Source organism: Hermetia illucens, chromosome 1 (genome assembly GCF_905115235.1).
Source record: "Hermetia illucens chromosome 1, iHerIll2.2.curated.20191125, whole genome shotgun sequence".
NCBI classification, from domain to species: Eukaryota; Metazoa; Arthropoda; class Insecta; order Diptera; family Stratiomyidae; genus Hermetia; species Hermetia illucens.
The window spans coordinates 122,972,471-122,997,273 of record NC_051849.1 but is presented as its reverse complement, the minus strand read 5'-3'; the positions used below and the strand labels follow the sequence as shown (position 1 = coordinate 122,997,273).

Sequence of the window (24,803 nt, the reverse complement as noted above, 5' to 3'; positions counted from 1 at the left end):
CAACTTCAACGTATGGGCAGAAGAATGGGGCAGCAGAGAAACCAACGCAAAGGGACGAATATTGCTGGAGACATTTTTGCGTTTGAACTTGGTACTTGCCAACTCGGGGGGAGCCAACACATTTCGGCTGGGAGGATTTCAATCGGTTGTAGACCTCACCTTCGTAAGTGGTAAGGCCGAAACACAACAGTGGGATGACTGCGTGCGTGCGGAGTGAGAGACCTGTCAAATGAAGTTCATTGAACGGACTTGTATGAAGCAATATACAATACGATGCGCAATGCGGCAGGCAAAAAAATTTTGAAAATTGAACTTTTGCGGTGCGTGAAAGATAATAGTTTGTTGACAATTGACGTCATTAACAATATGGCGACGCTTTTCGTTTTCAACAGTTATTGTTGAATGTCATAAAATTTAAATGAATTCGTTTTGAGAACTGCGGAAAGCACTATTTGCGTTGATGTGCTAATTATTAATATCACTTGCATTAGTTCCATCGCTTCCATTCATAAAAAATAAATTTAAGCAGGCGGTAGGTGCACTCCTAGTCGCATTTAATTATGCAGTTGAGGAGTCTACTGTATTTCGACGGCATTTGGAACGGTGGGAATCCATCGAAGTGTGGCAAAAGAGTCACAAACTGGTCGTTGTACCTAGTGTAGCCATAAGTTCTGTCAGTCAAACAAATTTTTATTTCTCACCTAGTAATAAACCAAATTAATCGAAAAGTACACCATTAGAAAAGGGAAACATAGAGCTTTCAAACGAAAAAAAAAATATTCAAAATTGACGCCGCTAGCAGTCCGAAGTCTGTGAGGCCATCCATCGATCAAACTCTTCAAATCGGTGTTCGATCACAGGCAGTCATCCTCAACTCCCAAAGGCCGTAGTCCAGAGGATTCAAATCTGGGCTGCCTGAGGCCCATCCATCCGCGGTTATGAAGTCAGAAACATGCGCCGCTAACCACTACTGAATCATCTTGGCTTTGTGAGCGGGTGCCGAGTTCTGCTGGAAGCACCACGGCTTTCCAGCGAATAGAGATTCACTTAATGGCTCCACTACATCCTCTAACATCTTTTCGTACATGCTCGCATTGGTTTTGACGCCGGGTTCGCAAAAACGAATATCAGTTACTCCATGATATGAGACGCTCCACCATACCATGACAGAAGTCGAATGGTGACGACGTTGGACTGGCAGAGCATTTTCTTTGGCTTCATAACAATTGTGAGCGTATACTCGATCATTTTGCGATATTTTTTCCGGGAAATCGTTGCAGAAGAGCAGCACACCAAGCTCGCCGTGTTTCCTTCTGTTTTGGCGTTAACATATGACTAACGAACCGCTGATACGCATCGAGACCGAGATCTAGTAATATAAGAGGCCCACTTCCGCCGACATTTGTTTCTGCTTGTGGAGACGATTGCGACGAACACACTCACGTCTCTCCCGCGGCCTGTCAGCCACATCAGCTGTTTCGCAGTATCCAGCTAATATTCTATAAACGAATCGTTCGTTTACCGGCACCTTTTTTAACAAACTATGAATCTTTTTCGGCGTACTCCCACATAAGCGGAATGCAATAATCGCGATTCTTTTTTCGTGTGTTACCGAATTTCATCGTGTTGTCGATCACGCGCTACTGACCTTCAGAACCTGAAAGTCAGACGGAAGTGGGGCATGGTTACGTACTCTCCGTGTGCAGTGTTACCAATTTCGTCGGCCTAATATTTCTCGCTATACGCATCGACTGACAGAACTTATGGCTATACTATGTATGTACCGCATCATTCCGAGTATTCTGAGACGGTTTGAACGAAGCCACGAGGCATTAGGCTACGGGTTAACGCAATTCCTGACTGAACACGCAGGTTATTGTGCTTATTTACATCCGATTGGTCACGACGAGCCACCATGCTGCCCAAGATGTGTTAATGTGGATGAGAATGCAGAGCATGTCATATTTGATTGCCTCAGGTTTATCGTGTACCAAACAAGAATAGAAGCGGTCGCGCGCGTAACATACGAAAATATTGCGGAGTTCATGCTCGAGGTGTAAAAGAACTGCAAGAACTACGACGAAAACAAGAAAAGAAGGGAACCACAATGAGCCGCAGTTAAAAGCTGAAGTGGAATGAGAAGGAGGTGGTTTTAGTGAGTAGAAGTCTCACATAATCACAATGTCGAAAAAGGAGTCGGGAAACCGGAAGCTGGACCCTTCAGGTATGAAAGGTTTTGTGTATTTTTTTAATAAAGACATTTGAGTGTGCATTTGTCCCATTCGTACGCAGCACGTAATATACGCATATAATATGTGAAAATATCCATTTCAAGTGATATTGACACTCAGTCTTGAATTTGCAAAGTGACAACTTTGACCTATTATAAATTTGTGCTATGCGATTTCCACCAGAGCATGATCCTTGGTAGGATCATACATCGATTCTAGCCTATTTCAATTTTCCCCGGAGCTAATTGTACTAGAAAAGCGATCCACACCGATAATTACACTGTTTTCCTAGCAATTAGCATTCTTCATTTATTATCTACCACTAATAAGTCCATCGTCATATAATTCTCTTCTACCGAGGTGATTATCGTTCGAAATCAAACTTGCAGAAATACACGTACTGTGTGGGCATTTAGGTTTTATGACATTTTTGTTTTAAAATAATGAGGAAAACAAAAATATTTATAAAATTAAATTAGAAAGAAAAATGTATCGACTGTCCATTTGCCTTCTAGCAAAGACTGACTAACTATAGCTCCGGACCGTATGACGTTCGTGAACCCCATGAAGTGGATGGACGACGAACGCGGTGAACGTAGTTCCGTTTGGTAAAGAGCGTATTATGTTCACTTCCAAACTGAACGAGTTTGATAGCTATGCCAGCGTTTAACTGCCAGAACGGCATTTTGAGGAGGTAATTATTTAGGGAATATAACGGTGGCTTCATACGCTAGATGGGGATTTGAAAGCCTCGAGATTGCACCCAGATCAGGCATTCGATAGAGCCAAATGGCGACCCCGCTTGTGAACGGGACAAAGGCTGAAGAAAAAGAAAAATTATTTAGGGAATATCTACTCTGTATATCATATAATGTTACGACTATCTCAATAATCTCGTCCTTTTGAGTATCGAAAAGAATTAATTCTTGGTTTGACATTTAGTCTCGATTTTTTTTAAGTAATGACCTACCAGGAGACATGGGTCGTCGCGAGCGAAGTGCAATCGAAAACTGACGTTTACGGATAACGCTCGCGGTTAGACGCAAACGTGAAACGGGACGCTTCGCCAGAATCGCGAGCGTTGTGAACGTCAAAGGGCAAGCAGTTTATATGTCAAAAAAAAACTAGTGAACATATGAAATGTGCATATGTATTTACAAATTCCACCAACTGAAAATATAACCGAATTTTGTTAGTTCATAAGAGAAATATCATTAGCAGTCTTAATAGCTATTAGTAATAAGGGACTTAGTACTTTATAAGCAATCCGTATTCCAAAATCATTTAGTACTTTTTAAACAACCCGTATTTTAAATTCAGAATATCCTTTACGCGAAAAGTGGTTTTAGATTCTACCTGCTGGTGGAAGTTTGGAGAATTATGTTCCGGTGAGATAGAAAGCATCAAAAAAGTTATAGTCGCAGCGGACAATGCGCCGATAGACCAAAGTGTACGTGGAATACAAAAACGTATGTACATTGCAAACATACGTACGCTGAAATCGCAGCGAGTAAAGCTTATAGATGAAATTGTTCGAGCAAGCCTTGCCTCATGCTAAAAACCCTGTAGACTAGTTAATCAGTTTTAAAAATGCCTTTACCTGATTAAGCACACAAGATACCTTCGGTGAAAAGTGTAATGAAACGTCAAACCAATGTCTTCCTTATTAAAGCTATTTCAAACTTTTATACTAAACACTTACAGTCTTCAGTAGCAGCCATTCAACTCGATCTGCTAGTTGGAAAAACTTCCAATAATAACTTATTAATAATTCGGACTAAAAAGCTAATTCATAAACAATCTGAAATCACTTCAATTTTAGGGTCATACAAAACTAGACTGTTGGATGCGTTCGGTTACAATTTCCACTAGTTGTATACACTTAACCGCTTTCAAATCTCGCTAAGCCTAATTGCCGTTCCGTTTGACAATGGTGTTTAGCTACGGTTGGCATGGTGATGTCACAACACATCGTTGCTAATAGGCGTGTCAGTGGAAAAAAGTATTGAGTAGAAATTCGGCGCTATGTAGAGCCTCGGCCTCTTGGAGAGGAAATGATAGAATTGATTGCAACTTTAGGGAATTCGAAACTTCCATTGTGAACATGTCATGACAGTTAAACGGCCGCAACGCTATTAAACTCGTTCCATTTAAAAAAATGTAAATAAAAAAGCTCTAAAATAAACGGACCAGCATTCATCGCGGTTGTAACGTGGTCTATTCAAACGCCTAAACGCGCACAGCAATGACAACTGTTGGATTATTAAGGCCTATTCACACTCAGCTGTAATCTGACAGTGCTGTGGCCGGCACGTGATCCACACGGCAAACTGAAGAAAATTTGGAATTTGGATGAACTGATTCACACTAGACCGGCACGTGAAAATGACTGCTTTCGGTGCACTCGACAGGGAAAATGCTTCATCTCCAGCAATAACGCTTGGAACTTCAATGTTTATGTTTGGTAGGGTAGATCCAGCTAGCATATTCAGTATTCCATCTTGTAGTGATTTTACCAGCGTATAAACCTCTCTTTTACTATAATAAAATTTTATTAACGTCATTTTCTGTGTCCGGATGACTCAAGTGTTTAGAGCGCTCGCTGTTCAAATCAAGGAAATAAGGACCCTCACAATAACTCACGTTATTGTGACTCGATGTTGTATATCAGTTGACTGGGCTGTGAATGAGTACCTGAGTCAAATCAGGATATCAGGCGAGCGCAATGATGACCACATTGCCTGCTAGAGTGTACTGAATGAGGTGCTCTAATAAACTTCACGGTCCTGATCCAATATGGGGTTGCACTGCCAACGATTATTATTAACGCCACAAAGAACGCCACTTCATCGAAGCGATTTGATATTCATAACGAAGTTCATAAGTGATTGATCACATTGAGATATTGAAATTGGCTAGTGCTGGGTAGGTCACTTCCCTTGACAGTGATAGGGTCATTAGGATCGGTCGTCCAAAATTCTGTTTTATTCAGATTCAATCTGAGTGTGCTTGTGGAAGTGGAGGAGGATTTCCGTAGAAATCTGCTCGAAATATTCTCTCCATATATCCGTACCGGGTCGCCTATCTGTAAGCAAAGTACCGTTCTTATTGACTGCTAAACAGTGATCGCAGTCGCGTAGCAAGGTATAGAAACCACGCGGATAGGTCCTTTTTGTGGCAACCGCCAGACTTGCCGTTGCCATTCAGGGTAGGGCTCGTGCGATTTGCAATTAAAGTTTGTTGGGAATCCAAGACCACTTCTGCCAAGTCGCGCTTACCTTTCGCCAGCTGAAGTCGCGGTTCGCGGCCGTGAAGGTTGCCTTCACCGAGCAGTCAACATCATTGTATTTCTCGTCGGTTGGGCACTTGATCTTGTCTAGTTTGGTTGGTTTGTCCATTACTTGTGTACAATCTGACGAAGAAACACTTTGTTTTGAATAGCCGACAGTGATCACGGATTGAAGCGAACGCTCCACACACGAACACAAGCAAGATCGCAAGTGGACGCAGTGCTCGCGGAGCCCGGTGAATAAAGGCGAAGGATAAAAGATTGATATAGCTTTCTTGCTGTGAGTATCTTTTTCTAGCACTTTGAAGTTTCTATGAAAAGGAGAGAATATCATGTGGAAGTCTTTACTTCATATTATTTAACTGAGATTCAAACTCCTAGAGAGTGCACTGCAAATAAAAAAAGCCATTGGTTTATATTTAAATTGGGAGACCGGAGAAACAAAACCGAAAAAAAAAATATACCAATGATTCCAATTATTTATTTCTAATAGGCGCTAGAATGTGTTTTAGAAAGTAAAAGCAGTATATTTTATAGAAGAATGTATCTGCTTAGGTGATAGTTCCTAGTGGATTTGTCGAGTTGAAAAAAAATATTGATATGAAGAAGAAAGGATGACGGGGGCCATTCGTCATGTGGATGGCCGAATCAGCTCAGAGCTAATCCTTCCCCGTCCAAACAGCCCGCGTTAAGTTTTTCTGATTCATTCCCCTGCCTTATACGGCCGTTTGGCATTTTAGCTCCTTTGGGGAATGAAATCTCTGTTCCAATGAAAAAACTCTCCTAAGGGTCCAATTTGTTGGGCTTGAGTCAAGCTGATACCACAAAGAGGACATGTTAATAAAGAATTAAGATATATGTAATTCTAATATAATTAAGATAATTAAATGAAAATAGTAGAGATTTAGATTTAGGTAATTGTTGGGATTATTCCGCTGAAGAAGGCAGCAAGTGGCTGCCGAAATACGTACTCGGTATTAGTAGAATAAGTTTGTTTGTTCGGACATACCATCAGGTTTCTCGGAGAGCGTATTGATATGCGTCTTTTTCCAAGGGCTCTTGCGAGTTCCTCGGTCTTGCGAGTGTGCAGACGCGTATTTGTGTTACTTGGACTAATTTACTTTCATGCTGACGCCCATTGCCCATTTATCGAATGGACTGGAGCGCGCGTCGTCTGAGGTGAACACCCTAGCATTGTTAAAGGCGATTATTTTTGGTTTTAACGACGTTTAATGTTTTTGTGGTTGGCCTGTCGCGGGACCTGTCCTACACATGCTATCTATGTATGTGCACACGTAAATTGACCCAGTAGAAAATATGTCAGCGCTGCTGCAGTAGTTTGTTAATTCTTCAAATGAAACATTTGAAATTGTAAGATCTTGCCAAAAGTAATATGCAAATCGAATAAATAGTCTTACTTCAATATTACTTCCGGTAATATATGGACGATGTGGTGTCAATTGGTTCGGTCAGGATTAATATTACACGTTACCCAATCGTGTACTAGTTATTACTTTTGTAAGGACCCCTTGTTTTCAGTTGTAAAATGTCGTAACCTGCAGCATTTTGAGATACTCAGCGAAGCAAACGAAGCTGAGTCCAGCTGAAGTTTGTAATTCAAAGTGAGTGCATGTGAAGTGATCCAGAAAAAAGCGAAGTGAAAGTATCTAGAAAACAATAAAAATGAAACGATAAGTTCTAATATTTAAGTTTTTAACGATGCTATTATTTATATTTATAATAGTATATTTTGAAAGATGAAAAAGGGAGGAATAAGTAGAAAGCATTTGCGTCATTTAATAGAAAAAAGAAAAATAAATGATGTGGGAACTATTAAATCGAAGTTTAAATAGTGAACTAGAAATTGTGTTACCTTTCGCTGTTCGAAGTGATAGAGAAAGTGAAGTTCATGTTAACCGCAACCAAACAATTTATGGAAACCGCGCCGAAAACTAAATTACCAATTTGGCAATAGATTGCGCAAACCATGAAAGGAGTTTAAGTGAGAAATTGGCCGAATGGTGCCGAGAATGAAAACCAACAAAGAAATGTTGCGAAAAGCTTTTGAAAACGCTTCATTTAGAAGAAAGATGAAACAATATAGTTATAAGAATTGCCATTCCAAGTGAATATTATCACCTTAGAATAGAAAAACAAGTTAAAAAATTCTCATCTAAGGGGGTTATCCCGAGTGAAGTCCGTTTCTTTTGCTTTTTTTTATAAATTTTTTGTGAAGAACTGGATGTAACGTATTTTTCAGCCTGATAGCATTGAAATACAGAGCAATTTATACATCCATCTCCAAAAAAGTGTTTTTCTGCTGCCACGCTAGAGGGCGTTGTGATCACCTTAAAGAAAAAAAAAAGAAAACGTCATTTTAACGTGCGGACTTAACCACAGTCCGCGAACTAGGATTATTAAAAAATACTGAAAGCTAAATTTTTAGTGTCTTTTTAAATTTTGTTTTTGCGAATTTTGTGTCTTTTCAAGGCTTCATTAATAAATAAAAAAACTACTGAATGAATTCTCAAGGTTTCTTTAATGAATAAAAAAACTACTGAATGAATCGCAATTATCCTAGTTTGCGGACGGTAGAAATGTTCTGAATAAGTTGTGAAAATTTCAAAGAATTTCGTTGAATAGATTTCGGGCTATGGTGGCGGCAGATTTTCTATTGAAATTTGCAGTTTCGAGAAAAACGCATTTAAAAAGTAGAATGTAACTTATAGCCGTAAAATCTTAACTGACCTTGGGTTTCTTCAAGAAACAAACACACAATTCTTGTGCTTTTAGCGAAGTCATTCAAATGTCATTCGGACCGATAAATACGGGATTTATTACGGTGATCGACATAAATCGAGCATGAAAGATATTACGTGTTTATAATTTCTATAATACTCTACACTATATCTAGATACAACTGATGCCAAAAAAAATTCGATTCCACGGATCCGACACAACCCGTTGAGAAATTATGGCACGGTTCTTATTGATATTGGAACGACCTTTCGCTTTTTAAAAGTTCCACTAAATCATGGTGGCCTATATTATGTAAAATTGTTAACATAGAAAATGTTGAAACATTTTTCATCGGCGCGTATTTGGGAGACAAAAAGCCAGTTGATGTAGATAATTATCTACATGATTTCATTGATGAGATGAAAATTCTAGTGGAAAATTGGACAGTGATTGAGGATAGAGTTATTGGCGTAAACCCGTTTGTTCCCATAAAGATAACAAGCTTCCTAGATTGCGAAGAAGGATACGTTATCGGGAAACAACTTTTCGAGTTCCGAAATCGTTTTGAAAATGTCCTGCCAAGGCGCAACCTTAATAAAAGCCTTTTAAGAAAATGTATTGCGACATTAGGGATAGAAAATGTACCAGCTATACATTTAAAGAGATTCTTAATCCCTACAGAGTTTAACTTAACACTTGTTTTTAGAAATATTTTTCATTGCTAATGTAATAAAAGAACTAACAGATTCGAAGGAACGAATTAATAGTATTAAGACCCAAAAAGAAGAGATAAGAAAGCAACGAGAGTAATTAATTAATTTAATAACCGAAAATTCTTCTTTATTTAAGGAAACAGTAACCAAAAATACTATGGCGGATACAACGATTTCTGTATTTCTTATTAAAAATAAAGAATCGTTGCAACAACTGGATAAAGACTAACAAGAAAACGAAAATGGAATTGTTAGCAAAAATAGTTAATATGTTTATACATTAATAACATGTCTTTTTATACATAGATAGCAACAGTGAACAAAATAGTGTCACGAGGAACTTTGAAAAAACAACCTATAACTTAATTTAATTATGATGGAAGAGAGGAAACAGTCCTTTAAGGATCTCAAAAATATTAATTCCGCATTACTTAGTAATATTATTTATAAAATGTGTATTTTTTTTTTTAAATGTTATTGTCAAATTTGTAGGAGTCCTGCACAAGGACGAAAGAGAATATGTTGACAACATAAGAGAAGCATTTCGGGCTGTCAAAAATAGACTATAAAACTGAATGCGTGTAAAAGAAGAAACTTATGCAGAACAGTACTACAAGCATTGCGCCTTGAATTTAATATTATCTTCTATTACGTTATTACTTATTTGTATTAATATGGAAGAATTTACTTATGTTATAAATTTATGTACATCAAGGAATTTAATTTCAATGTTTTTCTATTTTATTTTTCTTATGTTAGGAATTAAAAAGATTACATGGGAATATCATTCACAAGTGTTTAACATAGTTCTAAAAAACAGGTTCTTTTGTCTAAATCATAGGTCACCTGAACCATAAAATATATGTATGTATAATGTACATACATATGCTTTCAGCGAAAACGTTCCCATCATGAAGTAAGTTCTTACCATTGGGTTTAAACAATTCCGAGACTACGTTTTTCAAAAACTTGCAGGTTGCGCGATCTGTCGGATTACGGCTGAAGTACGTCTTCTCGACCGAGTGCAGAAGTTTCATTGCGTTGACGCGAACGCGAGGTGTTCAAACCAGTGGTGGAATTTAGCGTGTTAAGACCTGTTGTCACGACTTTTAAAACGAAGCAGAGAGTGGCAATAAAATTTCTTGTTAAGTGCAGAAAAAATGCATAAGTAATGGTAATGGGCCAAGGTTGTAGCGACATGGTAATGACATGACAGCACCAACATGGCAACGCCTTTCAACAGCTGATATGCTCAACAAAGTAACGTCACTATATGGATCGGCAAGGATATAAATTCGACGCCATCCGACTCTTTTAGACACTCTTTCTCTCGACCTTCTCGGTGTTTGTAACTTGATTGTTTTTCTCGAATTTGAATAAATAGGTAGAACCTAAAAACGTACTTTTTTCATGTTTCTGCATTGGTGACCCCGACGACTAGAGTTAAAATAAAAAGTGCAGTGATCTTAAATTTACATACGTTTAATCGACACCAAGCGCGAGTTTCAAAATGGCCACTGAATCCAAATCGCCATAGACGCCGAAAACATCCCTTCAGAGTGATTTCCTGCCGCCGATAGCTAATCGACCAGCAGGCGTATTCGTGGAAGCGGCACGCATACAAAAATTTCCGTCATTTTATCGACCCGACCCGGCATTTTGGTTTGAGCAGGAAGAGGCTGCGTTCCACACTAATCACATCACGTCGGACGAAACAAGATTTAAGTACGTGATACAATTTGCCGAGCCGGAAATCCTTCCGCATGTGATCTCGATAGCACGCAATCCTCCGGCAACAAATAAGTACGAAGCCGTGAAGGAGAGGATATTGGCAGCATTTGCAGAGTCCGCCGAATCCAAGCTGCGACAACTTTTCCAAGGGAAGAATTTGGAAGGAAAGAGACCATCGCATTACCTGCAGGACTTGCGAAACACTGGCGGGGAGCAGGTAACTGACGCCATGCTAAGATCGTTGCTACTTGAGCAATTGCCCGAAAATATTCGAATGGTGTTAGCAATTTCTAACGAGGCAGACGTCGATAAATTGGCGAAAATGGCGGATTTAATGATCGAGATGCAACAACTGCCTTGCATTTCCACCGTTCAGAAGGCACCCACGGAAAATGATGTCTTGGAGCAAATATTGAGCCGAATTGACGGACTGGAAATCACGACACGCAACCGGTCCCCATCCAAACAACGGAGCACCAGAAGGCAAAGATCAGGTTCACAGAATCGAGGGTTTTGCTTCTTTCATCAACGGTTTGGGAAACAAGCACGTAATTGCCGACCGCCATGTAAGTGGCAAAATAATTCCGCGACTTCGGAAAACTAAATTCGTCGTCCCGAATTTCGGCGGGCGAGGACGACCCCTCTCACAGTAAACCCAGCCGATTATTTGTACTCGATCGGAAAAGCTGCATGCATTTACTGGTGGATACCGGTGCTGATATTTCAGTTTTGCCTATAGACAAAAATCAGCACACGCCAATGCAATTTCAGCTTTATGCCGCCAACAATACGCCGATCAAAACATATGGACATCGCATCATAACGCTCGACCTCGGCTTACGACGACCGTTTACCTGGAGGTTCGTTTTAGCGGATGTTCGACAACCAATAATCGGTGTCGATTTGCTGCACCATTATGGCTTATTAGTGGACCTACGCAGGACGAAGATAATCGACGAAAAGGCCAACTTATCCTGCATCGCAAAGCTTACCGGCACCATACCTTGTGGTATGGCAACACTGAAGTCTAGCGAAAGTTATCATGACATTCTGAGAGATTTTGTCGACATCACAATTCCATCTGACGAAGCGAAAGTGATGGCTCATGATATCTACCACCATATCCTGACTAAGGGACCGCCTGTTTTTGACCGAACCAGACGATTGACGCCCGAAAAACTGCGCGAAGCAAAGGCCGAATTTGACTACATGCTACAACAGGGAGTTTGCCAACCATCGAGTAGCCCATGGGCGAGCCCGTTACACTTGGTACGGAAGAAAAACGGACAATGGAGACCATGTGGAGATTATCGGCGTTTGAACGCTATCACCGTCCCAGATAAGTACCCCATCGCTCACATTAGTGACTTTGCGCGCAAACTGAGTGGATGCAAGGTATTTTCCACGATTGATCTGACAAGAGCATACCACCAGATTCCTGTAGCACCCGAGGACATTCCCAAAACAGCTGTCATTACTCCTTTTGGGCTTTTTGAGTTCCGAGTAATGACGTTCGGTCTACGTAATGCCATACAAACTTTCCAGCGGTACATTGATCATGCACTCCGTGGATTGGGTTTTTGCTATGCATACATCGATGACATTCTTATCGTTTCTAAATCGAAGGAGGAGCATCGTTATCACTTATTGACGATATTTAATCGACTCCGTGAATACGGATTATCCATCAATGTCGATAAATGCATCTTCGGAACATCTTCTGCCGAATATTTAGGATATTTGGTGAGCGAAAATGGCATCAAGCTTCTTCCAGGTCGAATGGAAACCATTTTGAATTTCGGAAAACCGTCAACAATTGCCGATTTGCGACGATTTCTAGGAGCTGTTAATTTCTATAGAAAATCGTTGCAGAATGCAGCCGAAATTCAAGCACCTCTCCACGAGTATCTCATTGGTGCAAGGAAACGGGATAAACGCAAAATCGAATGGAATCCGCGAGCAGATGTCTCATTTGAAAAGTGCAAACAGCAAATTGCTAACGCTGCGTTACTACGACATTCCATTGAGAATGCACCATTGGCCATCAAATCAGACGCATCGGACACGGCTATGGGAGCAGCTCTCGAACAGTGGAACAACGATGTTTGGGAACCGCTCGGTTTCTTTTCGAAGAAGTTTTCCGATACACAACGTAGGTACAGCACTTACGATCGAGAACTCCAAGCAATCTACAGTGCAGTCAAGTTTTTCCGCTACAGGGTCGAAGGTCGTCCGTTATTAATCAAAACCGATCATAAGCCGATAACGTTTGCCTTCCAACAGAAAGCCGATAAAGCTAGTCCACGGCAATTAAGGCAACTAGACTATATCGGCCAATTCTCGACCAATATCATATACGTCACTGGCGAGGAAAACGTTACAGCAGACGCCTTGTCCCGAATTAGTGCTGTTACATTGCCGGTTGCCTTAACGCCCGAAGAATTAGCTACAGCGCAACGAAACGATGAGGAACTCCAACATCTACTGCGTTCTGAAACGACCTTGGATTTGAAAAAGTTGCGAGATGACGACAAGGATACAATGTTGTACTGCGACGTGTCAACTTCCCAAATACGGCCGTATATCCCAATACTTCTCAGGAGGAGAATATTTGAGATTACTCACCGACTATCTCATCCAAGCGGACGCGTCACGAAGAAGCTGATTTGCCGAAAATATGTCTGGCCTAGTATCTCCAAGGACATTTTCGAGTGGGCACGAACATGTCTAGCGTGTCAACGAAGTAAGATTGGACGACATGCAAAACCATCGCATGGCCAAATCGATATGCCGGACACGAGATTCAGTCACGTACATATCGATATTGTCTTACCGCTAACGCAATCACAAGGTCACTCGTATGTATTGACTATGATCGATAGATTTACGAGATGGCCTGAAGCGGTTCCGATACGATCAATTACGGCAGATGTTATCGCAGACGCATTCTACACCAACTGGATTTCACGATTTGGAGCACCTTCTATATTAACATCGGACCAAGGATCCCAGTTCGAATCCTTGATCTTCCAGTCGCTGACGCACTTAGTGGGTTGCAAAAAGATTCGAACCACTGCATACCGTCCTGCTTCTAACGGATTGATTGAGCGATGGCACCGATCGATGAAAGCAGCTATTATGTGCCACAACAACCGTGAATGGGTCGAAGTGTTGCCAACGGTTTTGCTCAGTCTTCGTACAAGCGTTAAGGAGGATATTGGCGCAACAGCTGCTGAGCTAGTCTATGGGACAACGATTCGCATTCCTGGAGAGTCCTTTCTTGACGAGGAAATGCCTCCCGATCCGAAATTTTTCGTTGAGAAATTTCGTTACCATATGACGCAAGTTCGTGCAACGCCAATCTCTCGACATGATAGAAGGGAGGTGTTCGTCCACAAGGATCTTTCTACATGCTCACACGTGTTCGTGCGGATTGATCGAGTGAAGAAGCCGCTAGAGCATCCGTACCAAGGACCATATAAGGTGTTAGAAAGACTTTCCGACAACGTTTTTAAAATGGAAATTCAGGGCAAAGCAACAAATATCAGCGTCGAGTGACTAAAACCTGCCTATTTCGAAGTAACATCTGATCCAACGGAAGCAACCCAACGACCAATAAGTTTGGCTCCCAAAACGTATGTAGGACCAAGAGCGAAACCAGCGAGTGAGAGGCGAGTAATATTCGATACGTAGTTTTCCAGCCGTTAACCGTCAAAACTACTCAGGAGGGTGCAGTGTAGCGACATGATAATGACATGACAGCACCAACATGACAACGCCTTTCAACAGCTGATATGCTCAACAAAGTAACGTCACTATATGGATCCCATGAGTCGTCTGCCATCTGCCGTCTGTCGTGCGCCATCTCTCGTCTGCCGGCTGTCGTCTGTTGTCTGCAATCTGTCGTCTGCCATCTCTCTTCTAGCGTCTGTCATCTGCCATCCATCGTCTGTTGTCTTTCGTCGGTCATTTGCCGTCTGTCATCTGTCGTCTCCCGTCTGTCGTTCGTCGCCCGTCATCTGTCGTCTGCCATCTCTCGTCTGTTGTCATTCGTCTGACGCCTGTCGTCTGTTGTCAATCGTCTGTCGGTTGTCGTCTGTGGTCTGCCATCTCCCGTCTGTCGTCTGTTGTCGGTCGTCTGTCGGCTGTCCTCTCTCGTCTGCCGGCCGTCTCCTGACGTCTGCCATCTGTTGCCTATCGTCTGTCGGCCTTCGGCTGTCGTCTGGTGTCCCACAATACATACCCCGCAATCCCACAGCCCTTTTCATCCCTCCCCCCTTGGGTCACTGTCCTCGGACAGGCCCAAAACGAATAAAAGGTAGCCCTTTCTCAGAATGCTAACACCATTGAGAAAGGACTGCGCTTTACTCCAATTCCGTTAATCAATCATGTCCACCGGTGCCTAAAAACTCCCTTTCTCCCGTTTCCCAGTACGGAGTACTATTTTGTTTTATTTATTTATTCTCCGTAGGTTAGCGTTACTAATTAAGTATAGTCACGCTTGAGCTTTTAAGTTATTATTCCTTTGTACAGCACATGTATTTCTTTTCTTTGCTCAATAAATAAATCTGAAATCTGTCGTCTGATGTCTGCCGTCTAGCATCTGTCGTCTGCCATCTGTCGCCTGAGTTATGGGTTATACATTAACCCTTTTTAAAAAAAAACGAAAGTTTAAGTTTTTTAAGGATTTATTAGGGCAGCGTTTCTGCCAAAATCCCGATTAGAACTTCTACTGTTAATTTCTATTTCTGACTTATACATTTTATTTTATGCTTACTATGAAAATGCACATCCGGCATGTGCTAGAAAAATATCTGATACAATGAACTTGCCGGAAAAATGGATTTTATTACGAATTTGTAAAAAGTGCAATTTAGAATAAATTTATGTTTACTTAAGGTAAAAATATGAATTGTAAGTAAATGATAAATGTTATGAGGATATAACCGCCTCCTAGTGGTTGAGCTGGCAGGAGCTATGGGTTTAACATCTCGTCGATTGATAAGCTTTGCGCTGAATCTCCGAAGTGTTGATGTATAAAATATGATGATAAGGATGGAGATGATGGTAAGTAGTGTGTAGATGTCCTTTTGTTCTATCGGTATTGGCAGGGTATCGTTGGGTTGTCTCTTCACGAAGTGGTATTTTTGAAGCTCTTTGAATTTAATATCGGGTCCTTTGATTGAAGTTACATTTATCTTATTTAGAGTTGTGGGATATATATTCATTTCGTTCCAATGAAATAACTTCTTGGAGCTGTAGATCACATTGTTGATTGTGATTTCACAATCCTTGAATTGGATGAGGAAAGTTCCATTTAGCACCATGCTATCAGGTCCACAAGTGGTGTTAATCGTTGTTGCTGGGGTGTTAATCAGAACTATGTGGTTTGGTTCTGGCTCGCAAATTTCCATTTCGTTCTCCCAGTTATAGGATTCGCAATGGGCTGGTTTGTTGTTCAACAGGTTTCCGATGCATCTCGAATCGGTCGAGTCCTGGAGGTCAGCTGTTTGGGGACAATAGTATGTACCCTCGATGTTTTCGCATCCGCTGTCGACGTTTTGAATATGTTTGGGGTTCAATAGGAGGTAGGGTTTGGCGGAGATGATTTTACTGTTTTCTAGCGGTAAAGGGATAATGTGGAAGATTGTGAAGGACTCATTATGAAGGACCAGGATTTGGATACTAAAGATTATGTTTGTTCCATTTGCATAAGCCTGGAGCTTCAATAATTCGTACATGTGCTCATTAGACGTTATATTTAGGGATTGGTTTTCGAACATTAGTTGTATTTCGGATAGTTCGTTACGATCTAATATCATTTTATATATTATGTTCAGTTTGGCCAAAATAATTGCTTCCGATATTCCGGTCAAATGATCGTTAAGAAGGTCAATATTGTAGTTAATTTGGTTTAGAAATTGGCTATATTTCCAATTAGTATTGTCTTGTTTGATTTTGTTTTGTGCTGTTTTTGTTATTTCCAAAGTACTACTAATTTCTTCATTCTTCCCAAGTGTGTCAAGTGTCTTTTGTATTTTCTGGATATTGTCAGCGTATTTGTCAAGTTGCACGGTATGTACCAATTCGTTATAAGATGTTATAAGTCTAGCGTCTTCAAGTCGTATAGGTAATAACCCGTTCTTATTCGAGAGGTCCTGGACGTTCATTCTCTGCCCGTATGTTAGTATTATTTGTCTGGAATTTGCGTTTCTTTTTTAGTTTAGCTTTATGTATTTTTTGGTCTTTATCTGTAATTATTGTTACTAGGTTATTTTGTTTTACTTTATGTTTACTCAATCTACGATTTAACTTATTTCTCCTACACTCTTTTCTATATACTGTCGAATTTTCATTATATGTTTCTGGATTTCCTCTATTTTGGTTAAGCTTTTCTATTCTTTTGTTTGAATTTCTTTCGAGTAGTGCTTTTATCTCTGGGTATAATTTGGATTGGAAATCTTTCAGTTTTTCTAAATATTCGTGGTTATTTGTGTGCTCAATAGTGTTATTAAACTTATATGTCCTTCCGTAGAAAAGTTCGAACGGTGTGAGTTTGGTAGCCGAATGTATTGAGTTGTTATACGTTAAGATAATTTCGTTCAGGGTGTCTTCTGGATCTTTCTCTTTATTTTTATTATATATTATTCGGTAGGTTTCTGTGATTGTAGAATTGAGCCTTTCAACTGGAGCGTTGCTGCTCGTTTGTTGGTATGAAGTTATATGGTGGTGAATGCCGTATTGCCTGCAGAAATCCTTGAATAGGGTAGATGTAAACTCAGTACCCTGATCGGTAACTACTGTTACTATATTTTTAGGAATGCCGTGAAGGCTAATGAAGTGTTTTAATGCCTTTATTATTGATAAAGTATTTCGAGCCATGAGACGGTAGGCTGCAGCAATTTGAAGAATTTGTCAATGATCGAAAGTACGTACTGTTTATTTATTCTGTATATATCTATGTGTATGATGTCGAGGGGTTTATCTGGTATTACAAGAGTCTGAAACTTTGGTTTCTGGGGGTTTCGGTCGTACTTTAGTGTTTGGCATGTTTCACAATTATTAATAATTTGGGTAATTTTAGTTTTTAGAAATGGAAAATAGTAACCTCTTTTGAGGTGTGCCACAGTCTCGTTTATACCCCGATGGTTATTGTTTATGTGGTACTTATTGATCAAAGCATCTTGTTCATCCAACTCTTTAATTTCCTTTAAGATTTCTGTACATCTAATCAACTTGAAGGTGCCCGATTGGGAGAAATGTTTTGTATACACTTCCTGTATTATTTTGAATATATCGTCTGTAGTGAAGACAGCTGTAAAACGGTTAGAAGGAACAAATTGTTTAAAGATTTCTATGAAGTTCGCTTCTGAATAATCTTGCATTTTGATAATCCGTCTTTGTTTGTTCTTAAAAGGCATTTCAAGGGATGTTTGTGGTCTATTTGCAGATTTTTCTAAGATAATTTGGAGTGAAAATTCATTCAAGGGTCGTTGGGAAATGGGAATACCTGTATTCATATCCTCATCGGCTGAATGTACTGTTGACCCTCTTGTAGTGTGTGTGGAAGGATTTGGGTCTATTGGGCTATTTTCGCTGACATTAACATCAGCTCTGATATTAGTTTTCTTACTCCTATTCTCGCAGATTTTAATTCTACTCAAGGCGTCGGCTTTACTGTTTTGACTGCCTTTTTTATATACCACTTCGTAGTCAAATTCCTCTAATTTTAGTCTCCAACGAACAAGTGTGGAGTTGGGATCTTTGAGACTTAGCATCCAAGTTAGAGGTTTGTGGTCTGTGACGATTTTGAATCGTCGCCCGAACAAATAAGGACGGAAGAATTTAGTGGCCCATACGGTGGCCAAAAGCTCTTTTTCAATAGTGGAGTAATTAACTTCCGAATCGGAGAGTGTTCTGCTTGTGTAGCAGACAGGCACATCGTTACCTATAGGACCTTGTGATAGAATCGCGCCAATTGCGAAATTACTCGCACCCGTTGCTAGAAGAAACGGTTTTTCAAAGTCCGGGTGTTGGAGGATTGGCTCGTTTATGAGTATGTCTTTACATGTGTTGAAAGATTTAATATAACGGTCGTTGAATTCGATGGTTCGTCCTTTCTTAAGGCATTCAGTCAATGGTTTGGTAAGGTTAGCGAACCCCTTTGTAAACTTCCGATAATAACCAAGGAGACCGAGAAAAGATTTTATTTCTTTAGAAGTTTTCGGTAAAGGGAATTCTTTAATTGCTTGGACTTTATCTGGATTAGGTTTTATCCCTCCGGTTGTTATTATATGTCGAAAGAAAGCAATTTATTTTTTGAGAAATTCCGATTTATCTGGTTGCACCTTTAGATTGGCTTCACGCAACCTCTGGAATACCTTCTTTAAATTCTCTATATGTTCCTGTAGGGAAGTTGAGTAGATGATAATATCATCCAAATAGACTAGGCAGATCGTTCCTTGCAGGTCCTTAAGTACGTTGTTCATTACCCTCTGAAAGGTCAAAGGGGCGTTCTTAAGTCCGAAGGGCATTAACAAGTACTCATAATGACCGCCTCCTACAGTGAATGCCGTTTTTAAGGTTTTGTGTGAAACAAAACCTTATTAGAATGGTGACGGTGTCTGTCTGTCCGTCTGTCCGTCTGTCTGTCTGTCTGTCTGTCTGTCTGTCTGTCTGTCTGTCTGTCTGTCTGTCACACCCGATTTATTCGGAAACGGCTAGACCGATTGTCACGAAAATTGGTGAGAGTATGTAATCTGGTGATCCCTTTACATGCAGTAAGTGGCGCTATCTTGCGTTAGGTTTAAGGGGGGGCTCTCCGTACATGTGAATGGAGGGTGCAAATTTTTTTTTCACAGAATGTAGCCAAGTAGGGTATCAAATCAAGGTCTCAATTAGTACTTTCCGAATCTAGTTCAATATTTGATATTAGATGAAACATAGGGGAGTAAGGGTTGAAAATATGACCCACAAAAAGTGTAACACGTCTCGTGCTCAGAACCTATCCAACCGAAAAATCTGGAAAAAATCACAGTGGTGCATTTCTACGAAATCTAGGCCTCAAAATATATCCGGTTCCGATATCTGAACAAATAAAGTTAATAATAGTATATTTCCACATTTTAGAAATTTATCCGGCACCCCCCCTTATGTTCATCCCAGAAATACAAAATTTGGCATGAGTATAACGAAGAATATAATGCACAGTTTGGTCAAGTTTGAAGAAAATCCAACTATTATTAACAAAGTTATTGGGGGTGAAACTTTACAATTTTTTGTGAATTTCGTGCACTCTACAACCCGCATGACGTCATCATCACATATCAATTCGTCAATACCACAACGAAATGAATTCTTATGAATTGGGTCGCAGACAATTATTTTGTTTTAGTTTTTTAGTTATTTGTCAGCCAGACATGTGTGTATGTAGGTATATAATATATGCGTGCTAATGAACTTTGCGGCTAGTGCCTAATTCAGATAGATATAAGACGTAAATCGGAAATATGGGTACGATAAATTTAGATACGTGCATATATGTGTACAGCAGGTAATAGGCAGTTTGTTTGTTTAGGGTGAGCGTGATATCTATGGCTCTAATATGTACGTATGTCTCGTAGTTTGGAAAAATATGAAGGATTATGTTGGATTTGTAGCTATATACGGACAGAGAAATATGCGTCTCTTACATAAGATGAACACAAAACCTTTATACCCGAAGCGCGAGCTTCCGGTATTCCGACTTGTTTGTACATCCCGGGGATCCATTTCAATTTGATGGAAACCACTAGCCAAATCTAGGGTTGAAAAGTACATTGATTTCCCAAGTTTGTCTAGAATGTCGTTGATGTTCGGTATTGGATATCTGTCCGTGATTGTCTTCTCATTAAGCTTTCTATAATCAATCACCAAACTCCATTTCCTTTTCCCGCTAGCGTCCAACTTTTTTCGGGACAATCCACACAGGAGCACTCCAAGGAAAGTAGCTAGGACGAATCACTCCTTATTTTAACATATCAGTGATTTGTTTCCGGACTTAGGTAGATTATCAGTGGTTTTAATCTGATGCTTTATTTGATTAGTAAAGCTCAAATCTTGGCCTTCTTTGAAGAAAATATCACTGAATTCGTGATAGATTTTAAACAATTCTTTTCTTTCCTCGTCATTAAGATGTGAGGTTCGAAGAGTTTGGTTCTCACCGTATGGTAACTGTTCACTATGTGGATGGGATTCATCATAACTGATACTAAAGTTGTTAATTTGGACATAGTTACTAGAAATATTTTCGGCTTTCAGAGGGTGCTCAAGGAAAAGAGTTTCTTCATCTCTTGCCGAATTCGTTGCTTCCACTAGAGCATACCAATTATGAGCGGTATAAATCCCTTCTGAAATCATAAGGCCTGGGGTGACTTATACATAGTCCTAATGTAAATATCTCCGTTTTCTATATCGACGGGTAATTGAACAACTCTTTTTGATTCTGGAGGTATTGTATATTTTTTTGACATGAAACAGGGTTTAAAATAGATTGGAAGGGTAGTATTTTGAGTTATAAGGGTTTTGTTGGCAATGTCAACCTTGGCACATAGATTACTGAGAGCATCTATTCCCAATAATCCATCAAAGTATCCGTGGAATCGGAAAATGAGGAAGCGAGTAGAACCCTCTTGTTTGAATTCTGCAAAATTTGGAGGTGTTATCTTCTTATTCAGTTCATGTTCCGAGAGAACAGTTGTTATAGAAACTGGTGGTATTTTCCGAACGTCTTCAGGGTGAACGTATTCTGGGTTAATGAAAGATGAGGATGAGCCGGTGTCTATAAGGAACTATAATGAGCGTCCAAATGGTGAGGAAATTTGAATATATGGTAGGAGATGGCTATGTTTATTTACGTCTAAGTACCCAATTGGTTTTTCGAGGCACTGTACTGAAAATTTTCATCGTCAATTACTTCCTCTATAGGGTTATTATTTTCATGATCAAGAACGCTTAATATAATTCGTAGTCATGTCGTGTTCTATGAATTATATAAAGGAGCACTCAACATCTGCGAGCCGCTACAGTCACGCTGCTCCCAGGGCAGAGGTGAGGCAGCGTCTGACGATTTGCCTCTGCCCTGGTAAGAAACCGTACAGCCGCCATCGCTTCACTTTTTTGAGTTCCTTACTCGTGAATTTCGGTAGTCCACTAGATCGGAAATAACTGTTTTGTGATTGTATGTTCTGTGGTTGACCTCTGTGTACATTACCAGAACCAATTTCCATTGGCTCAGGTCTTGGAGCCGGTCTATTAAACTGGTTGTTGAAATGCGTTGGTTTTTGTTGAGGATTTGGAAAGTAGTTTTGTAATTGGATAGGTCTTGTGGAATGATTTTGGAATTGAACGGGTCTTGTAAAATTGGGATTGTTATTTATCCCTGCGAACGGTTGAAATTGGGGTACCTTGATTGGAAAGGGTTTGTTTGAGAGAACCTTAGTGGTTGCATTGGCTTATAAGGAGGATTTTGCACGGGTATTGGGTTTCTAAGGTGGGGTGCATGTTGGGTTTCTAAGGTGGGGTGCGTGTTTTGGACACTAGGAAACTGCGACAATTGTTTCGGAGGCTCACTAGTTTTGAATTGTAGTCTTCCGACAGTGGATTTAGAGTAAAAAATGTTTTGTTCTTTTATGCAACAGGCGTATGCTGTTGCTCGAGATTCGGGTTTCATGGCACGAACCGTGGAACCAAGTGGTTCTCTCAAGCCGGAAAGAAAGGTGTTAAGGCACATTTCTGCATATAATGATTTTTTTGCACTGCGTACATTATTGTCAATTTCGTGTATGTTTATGTGGTTGCCCATACTGGAGAGTAACTCTACGATTTTTCCATAGAACTTTTCCACTGGATTGTTATTTTGTCGGGTCTCATGTAGGTCTCTTATGAGGGAGATTTCATTCCTTTTACCTGCGTAATGCAGAGTAAGGTTCTCTTTTATTGAGTCCCAAATCAATGGAGTGCCGTACATATTTAAAACCTCATTAGCGGGCCCTACGATTTTGTTTCGAATCGCTCTTAAAAGCAATTGCCCGTATGGCGTTCCGCTAGTAGGTGCTATTAACGACAAGATTTCTTCGACATTGTCGGGGAAATCGAAAAGAAGACGCGGATTTCCATCGAATTTTGGAAGATCCTTTATGGGGTCTTGTACTCTAAGGGAGTTGAAGATGTCAACTGTTGTGACATATTATTAGAATTTGGATTATTACGCGGTATAGAATTTACAAGGTTAGTGTTATTTGAATTATTTTCGTTGAAAAAATAACAAATTACATTAATATTATCGGCACTTTCACTTATATTTTCCGTTCTAATACTATCACTTGACCGGTTTAAATTTCTATTTTCAGCATAACTTCCTTTTTTCAAAACTCAATAAAAACTATTGTATGCATCGGAAAATATTTATTTATTTTTTATAATGTAGGTACATGCCTAAAGTTTTTATTTACATTGTTTTGAAGATCAAATCTGTTAGGTGACGTCCCCCATTCCCCATACATTGCGTAAACCGATTTCTGGCGTTTGTCATGACTCTTGTTAGCATAGCAGGTGTTATGTTCGCAATTTCTTCTTGGATTTTGGTCTTCAAATCTTGTAGGCTTCTTGAACGGTTCACATAAACACGGGATTTCAAAAAACCCCATAGAAAAAAATCACAAGGAGACAGATCGGGAGAGCGTGCCGGCCATTCCAAATCGCCTCTAATTGAGATAAGGCGCTCTGAAAAGTGTTCCCTCAAAACAGCCATCGATGCTCTTGAAGTGTGTGCTGTTGCACCGTCTTGTTGGAACCAAATGTCCCCCAAATGCAGATTTTCTTGCCTTGGAAAAAAAAATTCTGTAGCATGTTTACATACTGGTCCGAATTCACTGTCACTGTAACCTCATTTTCCTTAAAAAACCAGAGACCAATAATTCCAGCTGAGGAAATTGCACACCACACTGTGACTTTGGGTGAATGCAAAGGCTTTTGATGCAATTCTCGAGGGTTGGTGACAGCCCAGTAGCGCATGTTTTGTTTGTTAACCGACCCACACAAATGAAAATGGGCTTCATCGCTAAAAAAACAATAGCACCCTCGGGAACGACATCAAGAAGAAGCTCACACGCGTTCATCCGAGAATTGAAGTCACGTTCTGAAAGTTCCTGCACTATCGCCATCTTATAGGGATGAAAATGAAGATCATCATGAAGAATTCTTCTCACAGAACGATCGGATAGTCCAAGGGCAGATGCGTGTTTGCGCGCAGAACGCCGTGGCGATCGCAACATTGACACTCTCACTGCTCCAATGTTCTCAGGTGATCTAACGGGCCGAGGGACTCCAGTTCTTCCTTTTGTCGCACTTGCAGTTTGTCTGAATGTAGTGACCCATGTAACAATTGATTTGCGGTCTGGACGAGAGCCAACAGGGCTAAATTAAAGCGATTCCGAAATCCACGCTGTGTTGCAATAACCGAACATCCGCTTGAAAAGTAAACCTCAACGGCAAAGGCACGCTCCTCACTATTCCAACGCATGATGGCGATTGAACCGTGTCGGGACAAAACTTTACAGTATCCCCTCTTGAACGAGACCACTAGCGCTCCGCTATGACATCAACTAACTGAGTGGCGCGCATTTTAAAAGTTATGCTGCCGCACCCTGTATTTCTCACGCTATCTAAAAATCTACGACGGGCTGTAGGGTACGGTTTAGGGCTGGGGATTTTGTTTTTAGGAGGTGACATTAAGGAAATATCCAAAATTATCGACTTACGTCAAGATGTACAGCTTTGTAAACATCTCTCTTCTCTGGTGCTCTTCTATTCGCTGTGCTGGACAGGTGTTGCACTTTATTACGTTATCTTCACGTAGCTGCAGATAGGCAGATAGTCCAAAAATTGCGATATTCACTCGCGAATCCCGATAAACCGTCAGAATTAAAGTTTTTCAAACTAAAATAATCCTGTCACGAACGAACGAACGAATTACACTTTCCGCCCCGCTGTTAGAATCGACTGCGCCAGTTATGGGTTATACATTAACACTTTTTAAAAAAAAACAAAAGTTTAAGTTTT

The 24,803-nt window shown here is 40.2% G+C and overlaps 2 long non-coding RNA genes across 3 annotated transcripts; one reads left to right on the top strand and one right to left on the bottom strand.

Annotated features, from left to right (window-relative positions):
* Window positions 1-2,623: 2,623 nt before the first annotated feature.
* Window positions 2,624-4,741, bottom strand: LOC119646367. Its single transcript, XR_005248729.1, has 3 exons — window positions 3,853-4,741; window positions 3,202-3,801; window positions 2,624-3,051 (listed from the first exon to the last, which is right to left on the bottom strand). It is a non-coding gene; the product is annotated as an uncharacterized LOC119646367 (long non-coding RNA).
* LOC119646368 lies at window positions 3,605-9,792 on the top strand. Of its 2 annotated transcripts, XR_005248731.1 has the most exons (4): window positions 3,605-3,700; window positions 9,109-9,222; window positions 9,279-9,406; window positions 9,465-9,792. It is a non-coding gene; the product is annotated as an uncharacterized LOC119646368 (long non-coding RNA). The 2 variants fall into 2 exon arrangements; XR_005248730.1 differs by having other exon boundaries at window positions 9,279-9,792.
* Window positions 9,793-24,803: the final 15,011 nt, after the last annotated feature.